The following is a 14,213-nucleotide window of genomic DNA, read 5'->3' on the forward strand; positions in this document are numbered from 1 at the left end:
TCTGGCCACGGGACCAGAATGCCCGGTGGGAGGTGGCCGTGCACAAAAGGGCCACGCCGGGCAGCAGGTGCGCAGAAAATAGCCAGCCTGGGCTCCTGCCGGGCTCCCCTGCCTCCCTTACGGCCTCCGCTGTTCTCATAACTTCTCTGGGCCTCAGTTTCCTGAGGAACAGTCCGTACCGGCTGCTGAGGTAGCCGTGAAGATAATGGGAAACTGAAGGGTGTAAAAGGACCGACAACTGGAAAGCACCCGACAAATACCGGGAGGTAACGTCACAGCTTGGAGGAGAAAAGAAACGGGTGACGCGCTTAATGAGCTTAATTGCAGTATCGAACAGAAGCGGGCTGGAGGCCGAGGCCAAGGCCGGCCGGGGCTCGTGGGCGGCCTGCACTTCTTGCGGCCACTTCTCGCCCGCGGGCCCAGCACCGAGCGTGAAAACCCGGGATCCCAGCGGCGCAGACACAACCGGTGCGGGTCCGGGTCAGTGAAATTCCAACTCCTGTTCTTCAGAGAAAATGAGAAGAAAAGGACAGGCCTATGACGGCAGGGCAGAGCCCCAGTGGGGGCTGCTCCTTCCCTGCCGGCCGTGGGACACTGTGAGCCCCCTGGGGGGAGGGGGAGCCCCTGAGGGAGAGGCTGGGCTCTTCTCTACGGGCCAGGTGTCTCCCGGGGACTCAGTTGTGGCTTCTGCCTGGTTCGGGCCCGTGGTGCATGGAGGAGACGGTTTCTGCACAGGACGCGCCCCTCAAGGACGGGGAAGCAGCAGGTGCGGAAGGAGAGTTCTGGAATTCGCCCAGAGCAAGCCCCAGTGTTCCGAGGAGGCTGGGAGGCTCAGATCTGCACAGGACAGGGTGTGCACTCCCAACACACCCCCACACCCCCACACACCGCACCCCTCCACACCCCACGGCGCATACATTATGTATATACCACGCCCCCGCCCCCCCGCCGTCCATACTGGTGTGCCCCCCCCACCCCCCACTGATTGTCCAAAGCCTCAGTCTGTTTGCCGGCTCCCAGTGGAGGAGAACACAGGCCTGGTTGGGCAGGGGTGGGGGGTGCTGACGACGGCCTTTCCAGCACATCAGTGTTTGGGACCACGAGGGTTTCCCTCCTGGGCTCGTTCTTATCTTACAGAAAAGAGCATGGGCCGCGTTTACCATTCACTCACTCACTCCCTCCACCACGTCTGGACCCTCACCCGGTTTAGACTGCACACCGGGACTTCACTGCACACGGGAACCTGAGGACGTCAACAGGGAGCCGCCGTGAGCCTCCCGGGAAGAACATGCCGGAGCCGCGCTCTGCCAGGGCAGGCCGGGGACAGGCCTCCAGGGCCGTGAGGCCCCTTCATGAGCAGTGACATAATAACCATAGAACATATGGCACCAATAACATCACAGTACTGAACAGTGCAGAACAATATGGAACCAGTGGATAGATTAACAAAGGTAGGGTGTGGGGAGGTGGGGCAGCTCGGGGGCAGAAGAAAAAAAATGCCATCAAATCCTAGGAATTCAGACTACTGACTCGAAGGGCGGTTCAAATTTGTCAAGTCCGGGTCAAAAAACGTCTGAAAAGGTGCCTCTGAATTCGTTTTCGGGAAAAGGGTAAGGCCCGACCCAGCGCTGTGAGGGAGGCAGGCCGGCATGTGTATGAGCAGAGAAGTTAATTGTTATTAGCACGGCGCTCACTCCCAGCCTCGGAGTGGTCAGAGGCCCGGAAGGTCATGTGTCTCACAGCCTTGCTTTCCTGTCTGGGAATCCTGTCTGGGGCCGTGTGGACCCCGAGGCATGTGTGAGCCCCAGTGGACGCGTCTGCAGCAGCTGGGAGGTCCGCTCGCTTCGCTGGGATGTAGGTCCCTCCCCACGGCAGAGCTCCTGGGGACGCGGCTGCCACCAAATGCTGGTTTGATACTACTCGGGGCTCAGCTCGCTACACCAAAAATTTTTTTCTTTTTCTTTTTCTTTTTTTTGTTTTTAAACTTGGAAGGAATCTGCCAGTGAATCATCATCTCATATGCTATTTGATCCGTGTTTAATGTCTTTGGGAAGAAATAAAAACAGTAAGTCATTCTCAACATCAATGGCATCAGCCCGGCTCACACACGAGGCTCACAAATGGTGACGGGCCCGGCTGCCCCTCGGTGGCCACGGCGGCTGCAGCCTTCGGTTGTCATTGGAGAGTGTGTGTATAATCAGGAGTGCAGACAGCTCACAGAAGCTGCCCTTTGCCATTTTTACTCTTTAAAAGAAAAGGGTTTTTTTTTTTTTAGATTTATTCACTTTTTTTTTTTTTTTCAACGTTTATTTATTTTTGGGACAGAGAGAGACAGAGCATGAATGGGGGAGGGGCAGAGAGAGAGGGAGACACAGAATCGGAAGCAGGCTCCAGGCTCCGAGCCGTCAGCCCGGAGCCCGACGCGGGGCTCAAACTCCCGGACCGCGAGATCGTGACCTAGCTGAAGTCGGATGCTTAACCGACTGCGCGACCCAGGCGCCCCTAGATTTATTCACTTTTGAGAGAGAGAGACAGAGCATGAGCAGGGGAGGGGCGGAGAGAGAGAGGGAGGCACAGACTCCGAAAAGCAGGCTCCAGGCTCCGCGCTGTCAGCACCGAGCCCGACGCGGGGCTTGAACTCACGGACTGTGAGATCACGACCTGAGCTGAAGTCGGACGCTCAACCGACAGCCGCCCAAGTGCCCCTGCCGGTTTTACTCTTTAAATCACAGCACCAGAAGCCATAGATTGGGCAGGGAGAGTTGCGACCAAGGTACAAACTCACACACAGCCAGTGTCGATCAGCCTGCATTCACAGGGCACGCAGCAGGTGAAAGACACAGCGCTAAGCGCTGGGGATACGCAGAAGGAGAAGAGGCTTTCGTGCTGCTTATTGTCCGGTTGGGAAGGCAAGGCACGAATGCCTTCCCTCTTTTCTAGGCCGAGTCAGCTCCTACACTAGCCGGACACCGAGCTCCCGTGCCGGACGGATAAGGGGGCACAAAAGAAGGCAGCGTTCCGGGAGGAATCGACAGACTTGAGTGTTCGGGCCTGCGGCCCACGTCCTTTCCTGCCCTCAACCCCCGGGGACACAGCGTTGAATTCCATTCACCCAGGGCACGGCTGGGAATAAGCCCACAACCGATTAGCACGGTGCGCAAAACACAGGAAGGACAGGGTGCTTGGCACTTGGGGAGAAGAAGCAAGTCAGGGAGGGAGGTCAGAAGGTCCGGCTGAGACCGCGCCCCCCGCCCCCAGGTCCTCCCCAGGCCCAGCCCTTCCACAGTGATCTGCGGCCCACGGAGTCCATCATCCTGGCATTCCAGGCCTCCAAATTTCCCGTCCGTGACTTTCCGACCCAGATAGTCTCTAACTTCAGAGAAAGAGCCAGTCTCCTGGACACGCTATGAGGCCCCAGACACAGCCACCAGAGCAGACCTTTGTTAAGTATGTTCCCAGGGCGTCCTTCTCAGCTAGAAACCCGCACATACGGCCTGTCAGGTCCAGGAATGTCAAGGGGGCCACAGGACAGAACACATGCAGTCTGGGCTGGTCCGGAAATCTGGGCCTTGGGAAGAGAGGATCGGTGCGGGCCGCCCTGAGACGCCTGTGTCGCGGAGAAGGGAGGCCCTGTGTGGGCTCGGACCGGGCTCAGGGGGCCCCAGCCCAGGTGCCAGCAAGCGGCGAGATCGTGGGGACATGGCTCGATCACCCATCCGTTCATTCACTGCGGAGGCTCCCTCTGTGTCCCGCCCTTTGGGCGCTGAGCACAGACTCACTGGCAGGGACGACCCCCTTCCTATTTGTCTCTGCCTTTCATCTCCGAGACGCAACGAGAGACCCACCTGAGGCAGAGGCTCAGAGATGCCGACGGGCAGCGAGTTCCTGCCCGATGCTGGCAGTGCTGATTCGGGCCAGGACAACAGCCGCCCCCATCACACCCCCCGCCCCCGCCGCCCCCATCAGAATGCCAAGCCAAGTCTGCAGGCTCACGATGTGTGTGTGCGCGCGCGCGTGTGTGTGTGTGTGTGTGTCTGTGCAGGTGCATGCACTGTCGCCGGCATTTGCCCACAACGCTTGTCATGCAGGGTCTGCCCCTGTGGTTGAGGGGTGAAGGGGACGCCCACGGGAAGTGATATTGCAAAGTCATCCCAAGTCCCTGTAAAAATAACCCTCAACTGGCAACACAGGAAGGATTTCCCCTTTCCTAGCGTCCTGCCTCCAAACTGCAGCGGCCGCTACCTCAGAAAGGCCTGGAGAACGGCTCTCCGCGGGACCCAGCTGGAACCCGCAGACTAGGCAACACTTTAGGGGGGCGACAAGCCCAACACCCAGAGGGGAGGTTAGCCCGGGATCACGCTCTCCCGTCCTCTTCTGCAAAATCCCAAATCTCCATGCCCCAGTCAACCTAACATCTTCCAGAAGAACTGTGGTGAACCAAATCTCTGTGAGCAGCAACCATGAAATTTTCGTGGGGGCGGGGAGGGGGGGGGCCGTGTCACTACTTAAAGGACAAACTGCTTCCTTATTATGATATTTGTTAGGGTGATCTGTGATCACTGATTACAACTCCCCGAAAGCTTAGAGGATGATTAGCATTTTTTAAGCAATATTTTCTTGTTTTTTTGTTTTGTTTTGTTTTGGTTTTTTTTAGAGAGGCATCTCCAGCAGGCTCTGTGCTGATAGCAGAGCTCACGCAGGGCTCAATCTCACGACCCGTGAGATCATGACCTGAGCTGAAATCAAGAGCCGGACACTTAACCGACTGAGTCACCCAGGGGCTCCAGTAATGAAGTAGTCTTTTAATTTTTTTGAACGTTTATTTATTTCTGAAAGAGAAAGAGAGCACGTGGGGGAGGGTCAGAGAGAGGGCGAGACACAGACTCCGAAGCAGGTGCCAGGCTCTGAGCAGTCAGCACAGAGCCCGACGCGGGGCTCGAACTCACAGACCGCGAGATCATGACCTGAGCCGAAGTCGGACGCTTAACCGACTGAGCCACCCAGGTGCCCCGGTATTTTTAAATTAAGGTATATACACTGGTGGGTTTTTTTAGACTTAATGCTATTTCACACTCAGTAGACTACAGTATTGTATAAACATAACTTTTACATGCACTGGGAAACCACAACATTCATTGACTCGCTTTACTGGGATGTTTGCCTGACTGCGGTGCTCTGGAACCGAATCTGCAGGGTCTCCGAGGCGTGCCTGCACACAGGCAACGTCCAGGGAGCACAGAGCCAGATTTTCCCCCTCCCATCTTGCAGCTCCCATAGAGCCGAGGAAGGAAGGAGGGGAAGCTGGTGAAGGCAGCACCTTCCACACTAATCTATCCCCTGAGGCAGAGGCCCCGCCTGGGGCTCCGGTCCCAACCCCGGGAGCACGGTCCCAATCCCAGGGAACACGGTCCCAACCCCCAGGAGCATGGTCCCAACCCTGGGAGCACGTTCACAAGGGGGAACAGGACGGATGAGAGAAGGAAGGGCAGGGTGGTGGGAGAAACACTCCTCCCTCAGGAAGACCAAGGCAGAGGGCACACCCCCAACATCCACACAAGCGAGGGGGGCCCCCCCCCCCCCACCCGGGGGATGCGGGCTTCCTCGGGGGACAGTCAGCAAGGAGAAGTGCGGGGGTGTCTGGGCCTGGTCTGAAAGCGACAACGTTTGGGGGCTGCTGGGAGTCTGCCGGTCTGACCTGCTAACGCTCACGTCCGCTCAAAGGGAAGCAGCAGCCTGGCACCTGCCTCCCGGCCTTGCTGCCCCCTCGGGCACGCCGGCTCTTGTGCTGGGCACCCAGCAACCTTAAGGGGCTTTATTAGGGTGGAAATACGCACACTTCAATAGGTCTGGGGTCCAAATCTTAGCCTCGCGGCTGAGCGTTAAAGGGGATTCCTTCCGGGTGGGAAGGTGAGAATTACATGCTTCTAGGATCTAGAAGGTGGGCTCTCCCGGGCTGGGCCTGGCCCCTCCCCCGTGCTGCCTCCTTCTGTCTTTGGCAACAGACCCCACACCCCTGGCCTCAACTGGTGCTCACAGCACTGGGGTGGGCAGGGCAGGGCAGGGCAGGGCCGATGACTAATGACAGACACTGTCCTAATTACCAGAAGCCGGGGAGGAGGAAGAGGAAGAAGGGCCGTGAGGCAGCTGAGGCTCCCCCCCAACCCCCACCCCCGCCGGCCTCCACTCTTACAACCACCCCAAGAGGGAGGTGTGACTAATCCTCTTACAGAGGAGACTTGGACTTGGGGAGGCTGTTAAGTGCACCCAGTAGGATCTGGAGGACACAAACCCAAAGCCAGAGGCCTTTCTCCAACTCACCACCTACTTCCTCACTCGGGAACAGAGCCGAACACGGAGCCCGGCAAGAACGACAGACGCCACAGCAGAGGCAGCGGGGACCTGGGCCCCCAGGAGGGCTTGTTCAGTGCCCAGCCAGCACCTCCTGGCGGGGGAGCCAACAGGTGGCACAGGAGCCCTCCAGAGTGCCTCTAGAGGACAGAGGACAGGTAACAGGTGCAGCCCTGGGGTCAGGACGGCGTTCGAACATCACAGGCATTTTGCTTCCCCTGGATCCTGCCTAGAACCCAAAGCGGGCGGTGGCCTGAGATGGGGCCAGGAGGGTGGTGGATTCAAAGAGACCAAGAGTTGGCAGGGCATGCTAATTACTGTGGACTTGACCCCCTGACTGAGGGGAGAGCAGCTGGGCTCCGGGTCTGGGGGGCCGGGCCTGGTCAGGGCCTTGCCGTGCTGGTGGACAAGAGGATCACGGGGCTGTGAGCGAGAAAGGGGTTCCCGTGGTCAGTCTTTTGGGGAGGCGGGAAGGGCGGCAGAGTGGAGGGGCTGGGGGAAGTCCACGAGAGGGCAGAGAAAAGCCTGGAAGGACGCAGGTGGGGCCAGAGAAGGGGGCAGCGTTTGCACCAAGCTTTCAGAGGGCCCCAGTGGAACCATGGGGAGGGCTGGGGGCGAAGGGAGGTGGGGGTGGGGAGGCTCGGCCCCGGGGCCCTGGGAAGGCAGCTCTTTCCCCTCTGTGGGAGGGGGAGGTGGGCAGGACATAGGAGGTGGGAGCTTTCGGGTATGCCCTATTCCCGTCACTGGATACATTCCCAAATCAAAGCACCCGAGGTCAAAGGACCTACGAGAAAGACGGGCCAGCTCAGGGCGAGAGCCGAGCTGATCACGGGACCTGGGTGGGTTCTTTCCATCTCAGAGCCTCAGGTTCCTGACCACCTCAGGTGTCCTGGGCAGGCTGTCCCCTGCTCCCCGACTTCTGGTCTTCCCTGCTCTTCCCACTGAGCTGGGTGAAATCCCCGTCCACCAGCCGCAGGCAAGACCCCACAGAGTGGTAGAACCCCCCCCCTCCCCGCCCGCCCGTCCTCACCCTGCTTCCAGACCCACGTGGCCTCCCAAAGTGACTTACCCAAGGCCAAGCGGAGGCGGAGACAGCAGGGACCAGAAACTCCGGGGGCTGGTTCCACGTCCTTGTCTGGGCCGCTAGACCGTGCCCTGGAAGGGAGGAACAACAGGTCACTTAGGGTGCAGACACCCCTGGCCCAGAGCCCACTGCCTTTCCGGTTGCTTCTGTGCACTTACCGGGGGGAAGTATAGCTTTTCCAAGCCCCACACTAAGCACAGGAAAGCCCTGGGTTCCTGGGAGCCACTGAGGCCGGGGCCATGAGCACTGGGAGGGAGGAAAGTCCCCACCATACTGATGGGACGAGTCTCCCAGTGGGACCCCGGCCACCCCTTGGGTGAGGTCACCGGCTATCGCAAGCTGGCGCAAACGCCGGGTGTGGCCCTTGGCCACGGCCTCTGTGGTCTGCACACCCGGGGCTCGGGCTCTGGCTGCATCACTGAGTCACTGCGGCCCGTCACCACGCCGCCTGCGGCCCGACCCGACGCTCTGGCCCACAGGGTCACCGTAAGGGCCCTGAGGGTTGTGCACGGGGTGGGCTCACGGGGGCTCCACCAGCCAAGCTCCCGTCCTGCCCGCAAGAAAGGTCAGATGGCATCGCCAACCTCTAGCCAACGGTTCCCGGAGTCACAGGGTCACGACGGGAAGACACGCCCACGCACCACGGGCATCCTGGGTGCCCCGACCAATCCCCCGCCTTCCACCACCACCACCAGTTTCTGGCACATTCCAAACACCCTGCATGCGTGGCTCACTGACGGCCGACCTCCTCCTTCACCCCTTTCGGCTACACCCTGTACATGACGATGAAGTGTAATTATAACATCCTCGTGGCCACCAACTGCCCATTGCCAGGTGCCGTACGAAAAGCTTTCTGTGCATCATCTATTTGCGCTAACCTATTAATCCTCCCATCAACCTATGAGGTGGGCATCACCTTAGTACAGATGGGGAAACTGTGGCAGAGCGAGAACGGAGCCCAGGCAGTCCTGGGCTCTCACACCCGGGGCCACACGGCCTCCCCCCCCCCCCGGCTGGCTCCTTCTCGATCTCCAGTGCCCTCTCACGCTGTCTCCGCACCTGCCAGCCCATTTGTCTTCCCGATCCAAACACGTTTCTCGGCTATTTTCTCAGAACACACGGTCATCTCCTACAATGGTCACCGTTTATACGCCCTCACTAGCAGTGGTCCCGAGGACGGAGCCAAGTAGCTCCTCACCCCCAGAAAACAGGGCCCCCGGGCCGTGCAGGTACCCGGGGGGCCCCCCTCGCTCCTTTGCTCCTGCGAAATAAAGGGCTGGATCTGCTCCCCATGGACCGTGAGCTCCAGGAGGGCGGGAAGGCACTGTCTTCACTTCTGTGCTGCCGGTACGCAACAGGCGCTCAATAAATAATCGGTGTTTGACCAGTGAGTGCCCCCAAACTCATCACATGGACATTATTGAAAGCAGAGTGCACTTTGCTCCGTTAAAATTCTACCCTGTCGCAGCAATACAGAACGTACGTGCCGATTACATTATTTAAGTTCAGGGCTGGGATTTAAGACACGGAAGAGAAAAGCCATACATCGTCTTCCCATCAGAAATTCTCACTGGAAGGTCACTGTGCTTTTAGAGAGAACCACACACACACACACACACACACACACACACACACACGGTACTTTGTGTATATACTTTATTTCATTATATAATGTGAATTTGTTAAAAGAGACTTTATTTTTTTTATTTTTAAAAATTTTTTTAACGTTTTTTAATTTATTTTTGAGACAGAGAGAGACAGAGCATGAACGGGGGAGGGGCAGAGAGAGAGGGAGACACGGAATCGGAAGCAGGCTCCAGGCTCCGAGCCATCAGCCCAGAGCCCGACGTGGGGCTCAAACTCATGGACCTCGAGATCGTGACCTGAGCTGAAGTCGGACGCTTAACCGACTGAACCACCCAGGCACCCCAAAAGAGACTTTATTTTATTTTTAGAGCAGTCTCATGTTCACAGCAAATCGGAGCAGGAAAGCACAGAGTTCCGGCACCCCTGTGCCCCCCACGCACAGCCTTCCCCGCGATCAACACTCCCCACTACAGACGGGGGCATGTTTATTACAGATGGTGAACGCACACAAACACACGTTATCACTCCAATCCACAGTTTGCATTAGGGTTCACTCTTGGCGGTGGACGCTCTGGGGGTCTCGACAAGGATATAATGATGTTATCCACCATTACAGCATCATACAGAGATGTTTTACTCTGCCTAAAAGTCCTCTGAGCTTGCCTCGCCCCATATTTTTAAATTCTTTATTTATTTTGAGATTGAGACAGCGTGTGAGCAGGGAAGGGGCAGAGGAAAGAGGGAGACAGAATCCGAAGCAGGCTCCAGGCTCCGAGCTGTCAGCACAGAGCCCGCCGCGGGGTCGAACCCACGAACCGTGAGATCTGGACCGGAGACGAAGTCGGACGCTCAACCGACTGAGCCACCCAGGCGCCCCACGTCCCATAGTTTTAAAAAGACACTTTCAAATCGACGATCTTAGCGAAGTTATCTTGCGCTCGGTAAGCCGGCTTTGACACTCAAGGAGGTCAAGCCCCAGATAGGGTCAAAGGTCCTCCCCAAGGTCACCTTTGTGAAACCCGGTACGCTGGCAGCAGGATGTGCTAGAAGCTTGTGTCCAGTCATCATTTTATGATCCTGCCCTTTCAACGGTCTAGCAGGGAAGCCCATTCTAACCCTCAGTTGACAAGAGGAGCAAACACACTCAGGACCCTGGCCACGGTTCACAGAGCCGAAGCAGGATGGCTGCCCAACGCCAATCCCTAAACCCATGCTCTGTGCTTTCCAGACGCCCTCATGAATTACCGGGGCTTATCGGAGACTGTGGGAATGCAGTGAGCGAGCCCCCGCCGGTCAGGGGGGCTCTGGAGCCCGAGTAGGCGCTCCCCCGGCCCACACCCCTCTCCGCGGGTCCCTGCCCTCCAGGACACACACCACGGCCACACCGCGTGATCAATGCCACCACACCTCGCCTGGGTGCAGGTCAGCTGGCTACAAAGGCCCCGCCATTTCCAGCCTCCCAGGGTCAGTCCTGAGCAGCCAACGCGCTCGGTGACCAGCCCCGTGCCCCGCATGCCAGGCGAGAACATCTCCAGTCCACACAGACGCCTTCTACCACAGTTCCTCCTGTCTCACTGGGACACGCGCCAGCTCTCCTGGGGAAAGTACTGGGTGGCAGGAGAGCAGGGAAGAAGTCTGGTCCCGGCGGGCCTCTGCCGCTGAGCAGCCCTGTGACTTGGCCACGCCCTGTCATCTCTGCCATTCCGCTTCCCCAAGCCGTGACAAGAGCCTGGGGCCTGCGTACCCTCAGAGGCTGGGCCAGCTCCGACACCAGGCTTCCCAGCAGACGGAGGGTCCATCAGTCCAGAGGCCTTGAGGGCTCTGGCTCCCCAGCTGCTTGGGAACACTCCGCGAACTCAAATGGCAAATTTCCTCCTGGCTCTATCGCTAAGCCACAGGGGCTCCCCGGCCGCCAGCTTTCCCGTGACAGATAAAGATTACAGTCGTCGCCCAAGGCTGAATCAAGTAGCAGAAGTCATTATGCAGAAATAATTATGTGGAGTGATGTCTGGTCGCTCCTGATTTCTGCCTAGCGATTGCGCTCCAAGCGGTCTGCCTCTTCCTCTCCGGGAGAGCTAACTGCAGAGGCCTGGGGGATCCAGACGTACCGGGCACGATCCCCCGGCTCCAAACTCGTGCCGGGTGGGGCACCAGCATCCTGGGTTAAGGTTCTCTGGGAGGCCCTTCTGCTGAGCACTTGGGAGAGAGGAGACATAGAACTTCCCCAGCCCCTTGCTCACGTCAGACATAAGATACCTCCTTCTCGTAGGTTGGGGTCTCTGGGCGGTGACTTGGGCAATGACCAGGCCTGACCTATTCTTGTCCTCCCAGCTTCTAGCACACAGAAGGGCCTCGGGAGAGCAGGGAGAGGGACAGCATAGACGGCTGTGTGGCCAGACCACCCGGGCTCCAATCCTTTTTTTTTTAATGTCTATTTATTTTTGAGACAGAGAGAGACAGAGCATGAACGGGGGAGGGGCAGAGAGAGAGGGAGACGCAGAATCGGAAGCAGGCTCCAGGCTCTGAGCTGTCAGCACAGAGCCCGACGCGGGGCTCGAACCCACAGACCGCGAGATCGTGACCTGAGCCGAAGTCGGACGCTTAACCGACTGAGCCACCCAGGCGCCCCCACCCAGGCTCCAATCCTAGCTCTACTGTTCCCTCTACTGCCTGGCTGTGTGACCCTGACCCACTAGTGAACTTCTCTCTGCCTCAGTTTCTAGGTATGTGGAGTGGAGATGGTAATAACGCTACCTAGTTGATCAACGGTGTATAAAAACTGCATGAGCTAATGCACAGAAAGATGCCTGGCACGTAGGGAGAACTCAGTCAATGTCAACAAGGACTGAAAGGCCACAAAGAACATGATCATCAGGATCTAAGCCACTAGAGAGACATACGCTACCAAAACCTACTCCAGAAAAATCTGGAAGATCTGAAAGAAAGAGACAATCCGAAATGCCTATAAGCAGGCAAGAGCTTGAATTCGTAATCAAAATATTACTCGCGCACAGGAAAACCCAGACCCAGATGGCTTCACTGCCCACTTCTATAAACATTTCAAGAATCAATACCAATTCTCACAAACTCATCCAAAAAAACAGAAGAAGAGGGAACACTTCCCGACTTGTCCTATAAGCAGGTACTGGCCCGGACATCAAAAGCAGACAAACTTCACAAGAGAAGAAAGATAGAGATCAGCGGCCCTAATGGACATGAATGCAACCCCCTCCCCCCAAAAACAACAAGATACTAGCTAACCAAATCCAGCAACATAAAGAATAAAAAGAATTATACGTCATGACCAAGTGGGATTTATCTCAGGAATGCAAGGTTGGTTTACCATCTGAAAATCAACGCCTGTAGTACATCATATCAATAAAATAAAAAGCAAAAATCAGGCTTTTCTCAAGTGACGCAGAAAAAGTACTTGACAAAATCCAACACGCTTTCATAATAGAAACACTAAAGAATCCAGGAGTAGAAGGGAACTAGAGTTATCTGTTAAAAAAAAAAAAACAAAAAACCTCACAGCTAGGGTGCCTGGGTGGCTCAGTGGTTAAGCACCTGACTTTTGATCTCGGCTCAGGTCATGATCTCACGGTTCATGGGTTCGAGCCCCATGTGGGGCTCTGTGCTGACCGTGCAGAGTCTGCTTGGAATTGTGTCTCTCTCCCTCTCTCTCTCTCTGCCCCTTCCCTGCTCGCTCTCTCTCAAAAATAAAACAAAGTAAACATTAAAAACAAAAAACAAAAAAAAAAAACCTCACAGCTAACATCATAGTCAATGGTAAAGGACTGGATGCTTTCTCCCTACGATCAGGACTGAGACAACGATGCCCACCGTGACCATTGCTATTCAGCAGTATATTAGAGGCTCTAAACAGGGCAATAAGGCGAGAGAAAGAAGTGTGAGATTAGAAAAGAAGACAGAAAACTATCTCTATTTGCAGATGTCATTACCTTATATATAGAAGATCCTAAGGGTTCCACTAAAAAAATGAACAGTTCAGCAAGATTGCTGATTTTTGCTTTTCACTTTATTGATATGATGTACTACATTAATAAGATAAGATCAATATACAAAACTCAGCTGTATTTCCATACATTTGCAATGAAAAATCCAAAAATGAAATTAAGAAAACAATTCCAGGGCCGCCTGGGTGGCTCAGTCGTTTAAGCGTCCGACTTCGGCACAGGTCGTGATCTCACGGTCTGTGAGTTCGAGCCCCGCGTCGGGCTCTGTGCTGACGGCTCAGGGCCTGGAGCCCGGTTCGGATTCTGTGTCTCCCCCTCTCTCTGCCCCTCCCCTGCTCGCTCTCTCTCTTTCTCTCACTCAAAAATAAATAAACATTTAAATTTTTTTAAAAAAGAAAACAATTCCATTAGCAAGAGCACCAAAAAGAATAGAACAGGAACGAATTTAACAAAAGAAGGACAGAACTTATACTTGGAAAGCTACAAAATACTGTAGAAAAAAAAAGAAAATCTAAATATTGGGGAAATATCCCATGTTCACGGATCAGAAGACTTAACGTCGTTAAAATGGCAACACTCCCCGAACTTATCTAGAGATTCAGTACATCCCCCCATCAGAATCCCAGCTTACTTCTTTGCAGAAATTGACAAGCTGATTCTAAATTTCACATGGGTGGGGGGGGGGGTGGTGCCTGGGTGGCTCTGTTGGTTAAGTGTCCAACTCTTGGGTTTCAGATCAGGTCATGATCTCACGGTTAGGGGGTTTGAGCCCCACATCGGGCTCCACACTGACAGCATGGGGCCTGCTTGGAATTCTCTCTTTCTACCTGCTGGTCCCCATTTGCGCACCTGTCTCTCTCTAAATAAAAATTAAAAAAAAAAATAAATTTCATATGGAATGGCAGAGGACCCAGGATAGCCAGAACAATCCTGAAGGAGGACAACATAAGGACTCACATCTCAATTTCAAAACTTACTACAAATCAATAATAACCAAGACCGTGTGGTACTGGCCCAAGGACAGACATACAGATCAATGAAACAGAACCAGGAATCCATAAATAAACTCACACATCTTTGGTCAACTGATGTTGAATAAGTGTGCCAAGATAGGGAAAGAATATCTTCTCAACAAATGTGCGGGACAAAACTGGGTAAGCCACACGCAAAAGAATGAAGCTGGGCCCCCACCTCACATCGTATACAAAAATTAACTC

The 14,213-nt window shown here is 55.5% G+C and overlaps 1 protein-coding gene across 3 annotated transcripts in view; it reads right to left on the minus strand.

Annotated features, from left to right (window-relative positions):
* The window catches only part of HPCAL1 (hippocalcin like 1), a 104,875-nt gene that overhangs the window by 17,319 nt on the left and 73,343 nt on the right, over positions 1-14,213 (minus strand). For all 3 annotated transcript variants that reach the window (XM_030311656.1, XM_030311655.1, XM_030311654.1), the window contains one exon: positions 7,418-7,503. The gene's annotated coding sequence lies outside the window, so the exon portion shown is untranslated. The remainder of the gene's footprint in view (positions 1-7,417; positions 7,504-14,213) is intronic.

The sequence above is a fragment of the Lynx canadensis genome, chromosome A3, assembly GCF_007474595.2.
Source record: "Lynx canadensis isolate LIC74 chromosome A3, mLynCan4.pri.v2, whole genome shotgun sequence".
Lineage (NCBI taxonomy): Eukaryota > Metazoa > Chordata > Mammalia > Carnivora > Felidae > Lynx > Lynx canadensis.